Here is a 13199-nt window from a genome sequence, read left to right as displayed (position 1 = left end):
AATATTCTTGCCTATAATTTGATGACTTTCTTAGAAATTGTTTCTTTTCCTGAAAGCAGTATTGATTCTTAGAACAGAAGGGCAATTTACTCACCTTTTATGTTAAGTATTTACTGTTTTATTATGCCCCAAGGCTATAACTTAAAGAGGATACTAAGGTCAATTGGCCTCAAATATTTCCCCTCCCGCCTGCCTTTTTCACTCATTTGCAAGATTCATTCTGTACTTCTTCGCCCAACTGCAAAACTTTACGCACCAGTCCCAATAGAGTCTTCATAAAACGGTCAGTCCTGCAATGGAGAAGCAAAGCACACTGCTTCTTGAGACTTCACATCAAACAAAGCTCCAGAGTCAGGTGAAAGCAGTGAAGAAATAAGCTAGCTTTCCAACCACCCAAATAAACCATGCCCTATAAGAAACATGTGTAGCTTTGCTTCTCCCCCCATCAGTGTTGCTTTCCCATTACATGAAAGACAGGCTGACTTTTATGCATTTCCATACCTATTGCATGTTTGCATATAGACCAGACATCTCAGTAGAAAAATGAAAGGCTAAAACTAATGACCAGTTTTTCAGCTTCATCAGATCTCTGCTGTGACTGGGAGATCTTCACACAGTAAGCCTAGCAGTGTCAGGAGGAAGTTTCTTTTGAACCAGTCCTAAAGCTAAACAGGTGTTTTGAGGAAACATACTTGCACAGGGATTGCTCTGTTGCTCGAGGCTGCACCGAGCTATTACAGTGAAAGAATTGAGAACGAAATTACAGGGTGGGAAAGGAGGGAAAACAAACAAACAAAGCCACACACACTCCCCAAAAACAAAGGACAAGAAACAAAATCAGATAACTAAGGGCAAAAGGCATACAATGAAAACCTATGAAACAGTAAGTTAAGGCAAAAAGGAAAAAACCTTTTTTTTTTTTTGTATGAAAATGGATGTTTCCCACCACACAGAACATCAAAAAACTTCCATAACTTCCCAATTGGGAAAAAAAAGACAGCTGCCTAAAGAGTTTCCTAATACTAGATAATTTCTCACCAACTGCATAATTGGTGAACTCAAAGCGAGACGTGGAAATTCTGACCCCACAAAGTAGAACAACTTCTGCTGATTATTAGGCCAGGATTTTACCTACATCATTTATAACCTCTCCAGAGTTCTACTTTTCCATACTTCTAACTCTCATAGTCATGAGTTAGAGAATGCATATTCCTTTAAAAATAAAAAAACTTCACATAGTACTAGTAATAGTATTATGCAAAGATCATAAAACTTGCATAAAACAGGTTTAAGTCCATCTGAAAAATGACCTCTACTAGGATTGCTTTAAAAATACCTTCTAAAATAGATGTTTTATCACAGAGGCTTTAAAATCTAAAATCAAGTCTCTGAAGAGTCTCAGTAAGAATCAAGCTCTTATAAGACAGACTTGTGATCAACTATTCTGTCATTGAAGGATATTACTTTAGTGACTCCTACTGAAAGAAGCTGTCACCACAACCTGTTTAAAATAACAACATGCAGAAGATTAGCGCAAAAGCTTAGCCAGCTTTTGCTTTAGCACCAATACAGCAGATAGGAGAGTTTCCACTAATGAATCCCCCGACTGCAGCTACACAGAAGTCCTTTCTTTAGCTCATAATGTATATTTTTTTTAACATCACAATCAGACAGAATCAGTATCACATACAGATAAAATCATGATGCATGGATCAGATATTATATGGAAACTTTGAGCAATTTCTCCTTTTCAGAGCACCACCCTAAGTACATCCTTAGAGAATAACTTCCTGAATCTGTCAGAAACTACTTGATTATAAAAAGACATTAAAGGAGAGACTGTACCTTTTTCTCTGCCACAGATCACTGGAAACTGAAGTTTTAAATGGATTAAATAAAACAAATTACAATGTTACCAATTAGCTAATGCTAAATTTGGTTGTTTTTTTTTTTGTTTTTTTTTTTTTTTAAAGGATGCCACAGGGGAACAGAAGGGAACAGCCACCACCTACTCCAAAACTAAACTGGATGGTTTTGTTCAAGATGCTAATAAGACTTGGCAAGATTTTAACAGGACATAATCATTATGTGAAAAACAAGCAGGCGAAGATTGACACAAGGAGTACAAGGCTCCTCAGAATTTTAACATAATAATTACCAATGTTTTAATAAAGCAATTTTCTTTGCTGTCCTCATCTTCTTACCCACTTTTGTCACCACATATAACACTTCTCTACATACAGTCATACTTCCTCCCAGTGACAGCAAAAACATACACTGCAAGCAACTATCATTTTCCATGTATTTTATGTGAATGTTCGTGTAATTTAACTGTTCAGACTAAAAGCTATTAGCACCAACACCAGGCAGTACATGCAAGTTATCAAAGGATTTGCAAAGTTCAGGCATTTCTGACCTACTAATTTCTCCACTGAAGAGGAGAAAAAAGGGTTGGGAGTTTCTTCTCATTTCCCCACCCCCAACACCACTGAAAATAGGAATTATTTGCCTGAGAAAGAGAGGGAATGTGATGTTGTTTCATTTACAATTTTTTACCTAACTTTTTCCAGTTTTTCAGGGAAGAAAAAAGGAATGGAAATCCAAACTAGTTTTATCACATTAAGAAAAAAGAGAAGGCTTAAAACTACCTTGAAATATTTCTTTTGAAAAATTCAAACCTCAACATTGTCATTTTTCTTCTCAGACACTTCAGCATCATAAATAATGTTACACATTTTAGAATTCAAGCATAAAACCCACAGAAATATTTGCTACTACCCTCATGCCCCAGGTTCTACACCACTCTTGGCTTTTTCCATACAAGCCAGGAACTAGTTAAGCGCCATGAGCTGTTAAAAAAAAAAAAAGAGTCTTCCTTGGGCCAAGTTGTTGTCAACCTCCCTTAAAGAGCTGAAGGAATTTTGCTTGATTAAAGATTGCAAAACCAAGCTTTTCTCAGAATTCAAGCAACATACAAGGGCTTATTTTGTCATCCACATATCTATGCCAAAGCAACTGCAAGTACCATTGTCAACAGCTTAACATGAAATCTAATATATGGGAGCAATACTCACAATTTAGACAACACTGGCAAAAATAACTTTTGATGAGTATTCAACCAATAGATTATTGCATTAACAATTTTCACACTGTCTAAAGAGCCCAGAATATAGTTTCCAGGACAAATTTTGAGAAACAATGTCAGAAGAGAACACCAAAAGAAAAAACTTTTGAGTAGAAAGAAAAGCAAAGTTAAACTGATAAAAATGCAGGAGAGAACCAGAACAGACAGCAGTGACAGAAAACTATCTGTGCCAAACATTTATCTGGAACTGAAACTCAGGTAGCCTGGCCTGCAGACAGATTTCTTTTTAGTTGCAAAACTAGTTTTCCTCAATGTTGCCAATGATCAAACACATTTAGGTTTAATACTGTTTTTCACAGCAAAAACATGGCTGTATCTGTGGTCACACAGATTTGGAAGCTTTGAGATAAGTTTTCAATTTTAAGAGCAAAATATTTTATTACGTGAGAATAACACACTTTCACATTTGAACAGAGTTGGGGGTTTTCCTGCTCTACACAAGAATAAGACTATTGTCTCCTCTTTTCCAATAAGGCCTTGGTTTTAAATTAAATTGCAAACAAGTATAAAAAAATCTTTTGCTTCTAAAATTTAAAGTCTCCTGCAAACTTTAGACAGTCCACAACCTTACTCAGTACCGTAAATTCCCCAAATATAAACACTAAAGGACAAAACAGCACTGTCAGCGACCTACAGGTACAATTAACTTCCTGTTATATGTTGAATTTTAACAGTATTTGTAATGTTGACACTCAGAACTGCAACAAGAGCTAGAACTAAAAAAGGAAGAGTAGAATACACTTTACTGTTGCTTTTTAAAAATATGCACTTCTGAACAAAATTTTAGAATACATTAAAATGAAATAAGGAGCAGTCATCCTAATTATTAACAGCTAGGCTGTCCAGTAATACAAGATTATTTTAATAGCAAGCTGTTTTCTTTCCCATGCTGTTACAGTATTTTTGACTCACTGCAGAGTTTAGAAGTCATCTTAGAACAAAACTGTGAATAGAGTTTGGAAAAAAGGGAAATACTTATCCACAAGTAAATATGTATGTGAATTTACAAATTGCTGCACTAAAAGATATATACCCAACTACCTTAACAAACACATATGACCAATAAATTAGTATTTAGAAAAGATGGAAAAATTATCACCTTGTCCATTAAAAAAGAAAACTTCTCTGGCAAGTATCAACAGAACAAGGGCATGTGACAGCACAATATCACTCTGCAACAGAAATCAGGAGATGAGCACTAGCAAATTCCCATGGAAAGTATTCAGGCAGAGCGAGATTTATGATAGCAGAGAAGATTCTCCTAGCAGCTCACAAAAAACACCAATGCTATTTCAAAGCACACCCTCATTTCTAATGCTGGCCATTAAAAAAATTCTCAAGATCTATACATCTTTAATACCCACCTGGGGGGAGGGGGGGGGGGTTCAACAGATAAGGGCCTGACCTAAAACTCTTCTGAAACCAGCGGAAAGTTCTGCTGGCCTTGACAGTGCAGAAGGATGCGAGGCTGCAGCACTAGACCCCCAGGACAAAGCTGAGACTCCCGAACTGCTCCAAGGCTACTCCAAGGCCAAGATGGAACATACCCCATTTACAGACAGAGTACTGTCACCTTCAGATGGGAGCCTCACTGCTCCAATCCTTTAAACATAATCTAAATCACAAACCTCTCAGAATAACAAGTTTGGAAGTTGCCTACTTCGGGAAAATCTGACAAGTCGCATTTGACCTATATATCCACAAGCTAGATAAAAGAAATTAAGTAAAAATATATTGTTTACTGACAACACAGCAAGTTCTGTTTTCACTTTCTAGGAGCTCTCATTCAGCAGATACAGGGCTCAAAATACAGAGGTCACAGGAAAGGGGAACAGCAGCCTGCCGAGCTGGAACTTAGAGGACTTCAGGAGCAATGCTTTAGTCTAGTCCACTGCTCCTCTTAGGGCCTTTATCTTACAGTTCATTTTGAGGCATGAACACTCAAAAGATTTAGAGGGAGAAACACAAAAGACTAGAATATTCTACAGTGAAAAAGATGGCATCCCATCTTCTCTGTGTGGTTAAGCACTTCAACTGGTAGCAAAAACAGTTAGAAGCAGGATAGTTTAATGGTTCAAGAGATATCTTTATAAAAAAAAAGTAAAATAAAGTAAAAAAAGGGAGTGGGAAAAAAACAGAGGATAAATCTTATTCATCCTTAATTAACTACAGCTCAAATATTACAGTTTTCAGTTTTAGTTTCAGAAGCTCTGGACACATAGCGTAAAAAAAATAGTTTGCATTTATCATACTTTCTCAATCATTTAAAAACTGCTGGGAAAAGCGTTATTTAGCTGGTCAGACATTGTGAAACATGTAGAAATGTGTTCTCTTTCTCCTCTAAGGACGTTAGCCTTCGCAGTTAAAGCTGCTTACACGCTGTTTGTGCTTAGCTGGAAGAATGTCAGACCAGTCCACCTCGTTGGGGCACAAGGCAGTTAGAGCAATACACAAAAGTGATCACATTCACTACACAAGCTACACAGAACATTGTAGCAAAGTGCTTCCTCAGACCCTAGGGCCTGGGTCTAGTCACTGAAGAGAAGGATGGACTTAGGAGAAAGTTTCCCATGTGTGTGTGTGTGCGTGTAAGCACAGCCTTCCATAGCACTTTACCTTTCCAACCACCGGTGGTAACAGTGGCAGCCACCGCAGCAGCTGTCTGCATTTTAACCCCTTTTGCTACTGAAACCTTTCCATATTATACACATACCCTCAATTCACGTTTCACACTTGGGATAGCATAGCATAAGCCAGCGGCAACTTGCCTGCACGGTCATTCACGGGACAGGTCCCACTGCTGGATCTGCAGCCAGGTGCCAGGCGAGGAGGAAACGTTTCAGGCAAGGACATCGCCATCCCACAACCACCTTACTGTTTTACGGCTTACGTGTTAAATACAGGCAAGAAAAGCAAAGCAAGTACACCAGGTACACACCAACTTGTTAACAGCTCACTGGAGCGCGCTGCTCCTAGAAGCATAAGTAAGCGCGAAAGTACGGCTGCTCTGCTGTTTTAAGAGCTTCCCACGAAAAATGCGGGAGCGTGACCACCTGTAACACCGCCCTGCGGCCGCGCCAGCCCGAGCCCCGGAGGCGGCAGCGAGGGAGGGAGGGAGAGACGGCCGCTGCCGCGCGCCCCGGGCGGGAGAAGAAGGGAGAGAGGAAGAAAGAGGAGCGGGAAGCAGCAGGATGCGCAGAAGGGGCGCAGGTTTCACCGACGCGGTCAGGCGCCCGCTCCCCGCGCACCTGAGCGGCGGCCGTTGGAGGGGGAGGGGGGAGCGCTCGCGCAGGCGGCGACCGTTAACGGCCGCGGCGCGAGCCCGGGCGGCGCGCGCGGAGGCAGCAGGGGAGGGGAGGGGAGCGGCGGCGCAGGGCAGCGCGGGCTCCGCGCCGTGCGGGCAGCGCGCTCACCTGGTCTGCGCCACGCCGTCCCGCGGGAGCGGCGGGGGAGGAGGAGGAGGCCATGTTGCGTCGCGTCCAGGCACCTCTCCCACCCCGGCGAGCGCGGGGCAGTGCCGGGCCGGGCTCACCCCGCGGCGGGGCGGGCCTGCCCCTCGCCGCCCCTCAGGTGGGGCCGGCCCGGCCCGCCGGTGCCTCTCCTCCCGGGGCAGGGGGCGGGCTCCGGGCCGTCGTCCCGTCCCGTGCCGCACCGCGCCGCCGGCGGGCAGCGAGGCGAAGGCCTGGAACCAGGTGCTTTATTACGGAGTTAAAACCCCCGGTTTCCCCCGAAAGGCAGGCGGGGGCGGGGCGGGGCGGCACCCGGGGCACCTGCGGGCCGGGGCGGCCCCACCTGCGCCACGGCCCCCGCGCAGCCCCGGGGGCGCCGGCAGCCGCCGCCGCCTGGTTTCCATCCTCAGCTTGCTCCCGAGGATGCTATTCTGGGGACGGAGCCCGAGTTGCTTGTTTGTTTTTTTAACTTAAATGGCCTAACTTGGCGCCAAAACGTTCCTTACCGCGGTTAAATGCTAGCAGTTGGTTTTCCACGATGAGTACTGCGGTGCTAATGCACTTACCGTAACGCAAACGCCAACACCCGGCGCTCGATTCTGTGTGAATCAGTCTGGGTGGGTTGCTTGCTTGCTTGTTTGTTTTCCAATCAAGGCTGAAGACTATAAAGCACAAAGCGCCCAAATGAGCTGCGTTGATTAAAATAGCTCTGTTTGTAGCTTGGTGGTGGTGGTTATGCTTTGTAAATGCCTAGTAAAGTATTGTAAATTGGTCTTACTAAAATTTTATCGTATCACAGTTTTTAAACTTGCAAAAAGTATTGTACAAGCTATTAAGATTATTTTAGTTTGGACTTAAATGTCTGTATCTCATCTTCTATACTTTATTTCCTTTCAAAAGCCTTGTTTTGGCACACCAATTTTCTCTTTGCATTGGAACTTAATACAAGAATTAGCAGAGGTTAAACAAAATGTATTTTATTAAGCCCTAGTTTACCTGGAAACATTGTGGCTAATAGTTTAATCCACTGACTTTCTACCACCACTGGCCTTGTAGGCACAATGTACAAAGTGAATACCCAAATGTATAAGCTGACTGTAGGTGTTCACCTGTCTTTAAGGTACTGCCTAACTAATTGCTTGTCACTCTCTCTGTAAAGTGTGTGCATTTGTTCTTTGTGTATAGAGCCAAAATAAAAGTATTTAACCAGACACTTAGGCTGTGTCTGATGTGGAGGAGTTAATTCTTGACCAGTGACTGGTATGCTTGCACTGGTATGGAGCGCAGCACATCCTTGCAAGCGTGCTAGTTCATCAGATTAAGTTTACATCCCAGCCTGGGATAGCTGTTGAGGTCTCAGGACTGTTATTTAATTTCCATCTGTCTCACAAAAACACTGTCAGCAGTACTTCTCTTTCTTGAGAAAGGATCAATTTTCCCCAGAATGTCTTTTTCCCTCTTATTTTGAATGTGACTCATTTCCTCAGCCCACTCAGGGAACTGGGAGGCAGGGGAGGAGAGGAAATGGGAAGAAAAGATCACAATATCCACATTGGCTAAAAGAAAACATGAAGCAAGACTGTTCACGTTTACTGATGAGAGAGGTACTATCATTGGCAGGAGCAAACTGCAGCTCTGAGGTGGAGCCACACGTTATTTTTATAGTGCCTCGCATCCCGCTAGTCGTCACTGTGTACCGCCTCCCATCGCTCTTTGGAAATAAAAATTGTGAAGGTTAACATGGAATTTCCATATTGTAAAAGAAAATAGCACCTTAAGGAAAACGTCATTTTTACTGTTAGGGAGAAGCATTGCAACTCACACAATGGATTAGGAGGACGATTTTTTAACAAATTCAAGTGTGATGCGTACATCTAAATCTTTGGTGCATTTCCACAGGTTTGCATACCTCGCTTGTCTCATCTGCATTCTCATCTGCAAGAGTATACCTGCAGTCTTGGCAGCTGGAATGATACCTTGAGGGAAGAGAAAGAACTTCCTTTACTTCAGGAAAGGTTTCGAGTGAGCTGAATGAGGTTTGGAATTTAAATGTGCTATTGCAGTGCATTTTATCTGACGTAGCATAGTAGCAGGTGGTTGTCATAAGATGGAAAGGGATAAACAGATAAGGATTGCAGAGAAAAACTAAGCTTACAGTAAGTAATATGAAAAAAAGTATTATTTGTTGAAATGAAATAATTATACCAGCAAAAAGACTTTAAGCTAGTGTAACCGTCTCCATATGAGGAAGGTTTGCTGGTAAAGTTATATTAATATAGCTGTATTGACAATGACTTAAATTTGGACAAAACCAAAGGGAATGGGACTTGAGATTTTCTCACCCAGCTGGAGGACTCTGTTAATGAGCTCCCCTCAATTTTACCTTACAGAAACAGTCTCACTGAAGTCACAGGGAGCTGCTTGCATGAATCAGGCCTGAGAATTGAGTTCCAAGTATGCAACTTTAATTACAACCTCTCCTGCTCTTATACCTCCAAACAGCAATTAAAAAGCAGTTTATTGGGTTTTGCCATTTTTCTTCTTGGCATGTAAGACATTTGAAACACACGAAGTAAAATTAGGAAGCAGCTACCTTTTCCTAAGGCTGTATTTTACAGACATCGGGGGTGAAAGTTTTGCCCAACTGAAGTTAATGGGAGTTTTGCCAATGACTTTGGTGAAGCCTGGATGTTTGCCCAGATGCTCTAGAGAAACAAAAAGCTTTTTTCTTCTGGCTTTGTATATATGCCCTGTTCACCTTTCTCTTTTAATTATATTTATTAAAGTAAACTTTCCGGATTGGATGTTTGTAGGTACTTTATTAGAGGTTTGTATGCAACCCACAATATGTTGCCCACTATAAAGGAACAGCTTCAGTGACAGTGAAGTATTTCCTACTGTGGAACAAGAGTTTGGCAAAGCCAGAACTGAGAGAATGTTTTAACATTTACGTGAAGGCATTGCACATGTTTTAGCTCCGGGAGGCCAGCCTCAATGCCAGGGACGCTTTGCATTCCTCTGTTGACTCCCACAAACTCCCTGCACACCACACTCTCATCACTGGTGATATCCCTGTGGCAGAGGTTAATTCCTGGTTCTGAAAAAGTTCATGGCAAAAATTCCACTGATTTCCAAGATTTCCTTCTATATGCAATCCAATTATTTGAAATTAAGACATTGTCCATGATATCTTCATTGGTGTTATGATACCACTTTGGGGGGGGGTGTAAAGTGGTTTAGTGCATGCTATACACTGTTCTATGAGAATAATACTTACAAATAATTTGGGCTTAAATTCAAGCACTTTAAATGCATTTTGAATGTTTACATTAATGCTTTAAGGACATGGTGACAACTTAGTTCTTTTCTCTTAGCAGCTTCTACCCTTTTTGCTTTGTTTTCAAACACTTCTTGGGAGTTTTGTTTCCTGTCTGGCATCCTGTCAAAGTGCTAATATAGGACCATGAGCAGCAATTACTCCCTACGTTGCTTCATAGCGGGAACTGCATAAAGGACATTTAACAGTTTAAATGCATCACCTGAGCTAAGCATTAAAAAATTATCAGCCTTTGATATTATCTTGCTTTCCTAATTTTACCAAGTCCATCCTACTGCATTTTTCATTATGTTATACTAACAAAATAATCATTTATTTTTAATAAATATGAAAAGGAATCAATGTTTGTATTTATCTGTTTTGAGTACAGTGAGCACAATCTATTTTAGATATGCTAATTAGTATTCACAAATGAGTCAACCTTTTTTAATCACATCATTATCTAAATAACAGAATACACATTCTCTCTTCTTTACAGTGATGCTATTGCTGAGGCGAATGTACTTAATATACAAAAGACAAGACTATATTGACTCTTGCAGCTGCCTTCTACTCAGAATAGAAGTTGTTGTTCAGAGTATTACATTGGATTCTTAGCCATGAATACAACTGTAATACTATAATCCAAGATTGTAGGTCTGATCCTATATTCCTTGCACAGATAACATTTCAGTTCAAGCAAGTGGAAATCTTAGATGCAGCAGTTTTAATATGCATGGCCTTTTCCCATTTATGTAAATAAAATAATAATCAGTATTATATTGTCAAGGTAGAAATAGATTTTTATGCTTTTTGCCTTTGAGATTTTGTTTGGTTTTCCACTTGAATCCATGTTTTGCTTTAAATGGGAGAAACAATCCTTGGGATCCTTAGAATCTTTTAGAACAATCCTTAAAAATTCCAAAACCTGTATTTCTCTGCCCATTCATGACTAAGTTGTCAGCAAGCTTACTGCTGCTTTTCCTTCACAAACAAAGGTAAATCTCTCCACACACAAAAGTAAATGCAAATATAGTTGTATGAGTTGTATGCATTTGTCTCAAGCAGTATTATTAGCTACTGCGTGTCTAAAGTAATAATAAGCACCAGTCAGAAAGGAGACATGATACATATCCTCAGGAGTTCAAAAAGTAATGATAAGCAGGCAACACAGAGAGGGAGAAAAACACTAGGTAAGCAGAACTGTCAAACGGATAGTTGGCAAAATAATTTTATGACAGGTCTACACTTCAGTGTACTTTGCCTTATAAGTAAGCTAGCTAGGACTTACTTTCATACAGAGACAGAGAGCATGGAGAGTGTGGTTATTAAGCACGTAGCACCTGTATCGATGTCAGCAAAGTTATGTAGTGTGCTGTGTTAAGTGACAGGGACAACTTGAAATTGATGTAAGGTGCTTTAAATCCATACCGACTGTCACGGCCACTATGTACTCTTAACATACATTTAAGGCAAAGCAACCTCATGTTTTTCAAGGAAACCACCTCACATGTAGGCGTTATCTGTGCACGCTGCTATGAGGTGCTGGTAGAGTTGCTAGTTCACTGAACAGGGAGACCAGGGCAAAATTATTTCCCAGAGCTGATTAGCCTGTGGTTAAGCCAGCACAGTTTGTGCACTGAGGCAGGATCACAAGAGCAGATAAGCATGCGGGGCAGTCACACTGGGTAATAGCAATCAGGTCGGTGTTAAAGCCATTCAGACCCCGGTCTTTTCCAAGGCATGCCGAGCAAAAGCATCAGAAAAACCTCCAAAAAAGAGGCACGGGGCGGGGGGGGAATCCTGGCTGGCGGCTTGACCTGCCCTGAGGAGGGGCTGGAGGAGAGCTGCAGGGCAGCTGGGACGCCGCTCGCTGCACCATACAGCACCAAGGTCACTAAGCGTGGTCAGAAATGCAGCTAGAAACCACCCAGGGCCCTGCTCCCACAGGGCAGCATTAGAGGGGAAAGCCGGGAGACCTCCACCCGGCAGATACTGCAGCACCCAACTCTGTGTGTGAAAGATTTTGTAAAATAGTGATAAAGGGTGGTATCGCGGCACCTTCTAGCTGTGGTTTTGTGCTGGTTTCAGGGCATTGCCCTTCACCTGCTTCCCCCTTCCTAGTTGCCCTCTCCTGCCTCTCCGGCTCAGCACCGTCCCAGCGGGCAGGCAGCAGGCTGCCGTCCTCAGGGCTACGCGGCGCCTGGCAAGTGCTCCCGGGACCGTGCCATCTCCAAGGCCTTCTTCCTATGGAGCTATTTGCTCCATGCACTTCCCGTGTCCACCTTCCACTGCAGGTCGAGTCACTGATGGACCTTACACGTTGCTGGTTTGTGGACCTGTTGCCTTATATATAAAACAAAAGGATACTGTGCTCATATTTAAAAAATATTCTATATTTAGCATATATAGAGAATATAGTCTGTATATAAAGCAGTGTTCTCAAAGAGTTTCCAAACTCTTTGAGAACTCTGTGAACATTTAGTGGGAGAGTGAACCTGATGGAGAAATATTTGTGACTTTGTTTTTAAACTAAAGCTGGTTAAAAATGGGGAAAAAGAAAATGTCACTTTTAAGAAAATCCAGATCTAAAGCTGTTTGAAAAGCTAGATGACTTTTCCATTGGAAATATGTCTGTATTTTTATCTAAAAACTTTGAAATGTAAAATGTCTCATCAAGCATAGGATCTGTCTTCTCTGTACTGTATAAAGAGTTTAAAGACATGCTGTCACTGTATTCAATACTTTTATACACAATATATTTTGTGTATATATATGGTGTATATAAATATAATCTCTATGTAACAATTTATATTAATTGATAGTGCTGAATACTAATCACATTGCTAAAAATAAACAAAGTTAACTAAGGTTACCATATGGCTGAGGTTTCCCAGACGCGCTTTCTTTTTATCTGATGGGAAAGGTAGACTTTGGTCTCCTTCCTAAGATTTCTTGAGAAGTATTGGTCCAGGTGAGTCAGTAACAGTAGCTCTGACTGTGCTGCTGGATATATACAGAAATCCCCCCCTCCAAGCTGTGGAGCATGCACAGACCGACTGCACTGTCCTTGCACAGAGTCAGGCCTGAAGGATATGTGAAAAATACACTTTGTGTGACCCGTGCAGTCGGTCTCGGACTCGCTGCCTATCTATCGCCCAAGATGCGAGGCCGTATTTCTGCCTGGGATTTCCCAGGCAGAGATACAAAAGCCTTGTTCTGGGCAGCTAAAACCCGAGCTTAAAGGTAAACAGAAACCTGAGAGCATGCGTGCCATGTGCATTTGAGC

The 13199-nt window shown here is 41.7% G+C and overlaps 1 long non-coding RNA gene across 2 annotated transcripts; it reads left to right on the top strand.

Annotated features, from left to right (window-relative positions):
- Window positions 1-6264: 6264 nt before the first annotated feature.
- On the top strand, window positions 6265-12776 carry LOC112996934 (uncharacterized). 2 transcript variants are annotated; one of them, XR_010389661.1, is made up of 3 exons: window positions 6265-6369; window positions 8494-8630; window positions 8985-12776. It is a non-coding gene; the product is annotated as an uncharacterized LOC112996934 (long non-coding RNA). The 2 variants fall into 2 exon arrangements; XR_003262576.2 differs by lacking the exon at window positions 6265-6369 and adding an exon at window positions 6726-6837.
- Window positions 12777-13199: the final 423 nt, after the last annotated feature.

The sequence above is a fragment of the Dromaius novaehollandiae genome, chromosome 6 (assembly GCF_036370855.1).
Source record: "Dromaius novaehollandiae isolate bDroNov1 chromosome 6, bDroNov1.hap1, whole genome shotgun sequence".
Classification (NCBI taxonomy): domain Eukaryota; kingdom Metazoa; phylum Chordata; class Aves; order Casuariiformes; family Dromaiidae; genus Dromaius; species Dromaius novaehollandiae.
The sequence above is the reverse complement of the archived record's forward strand: the minus strand, read 5'-3'. Positions and strand labels throughout refer to the sequence as shown.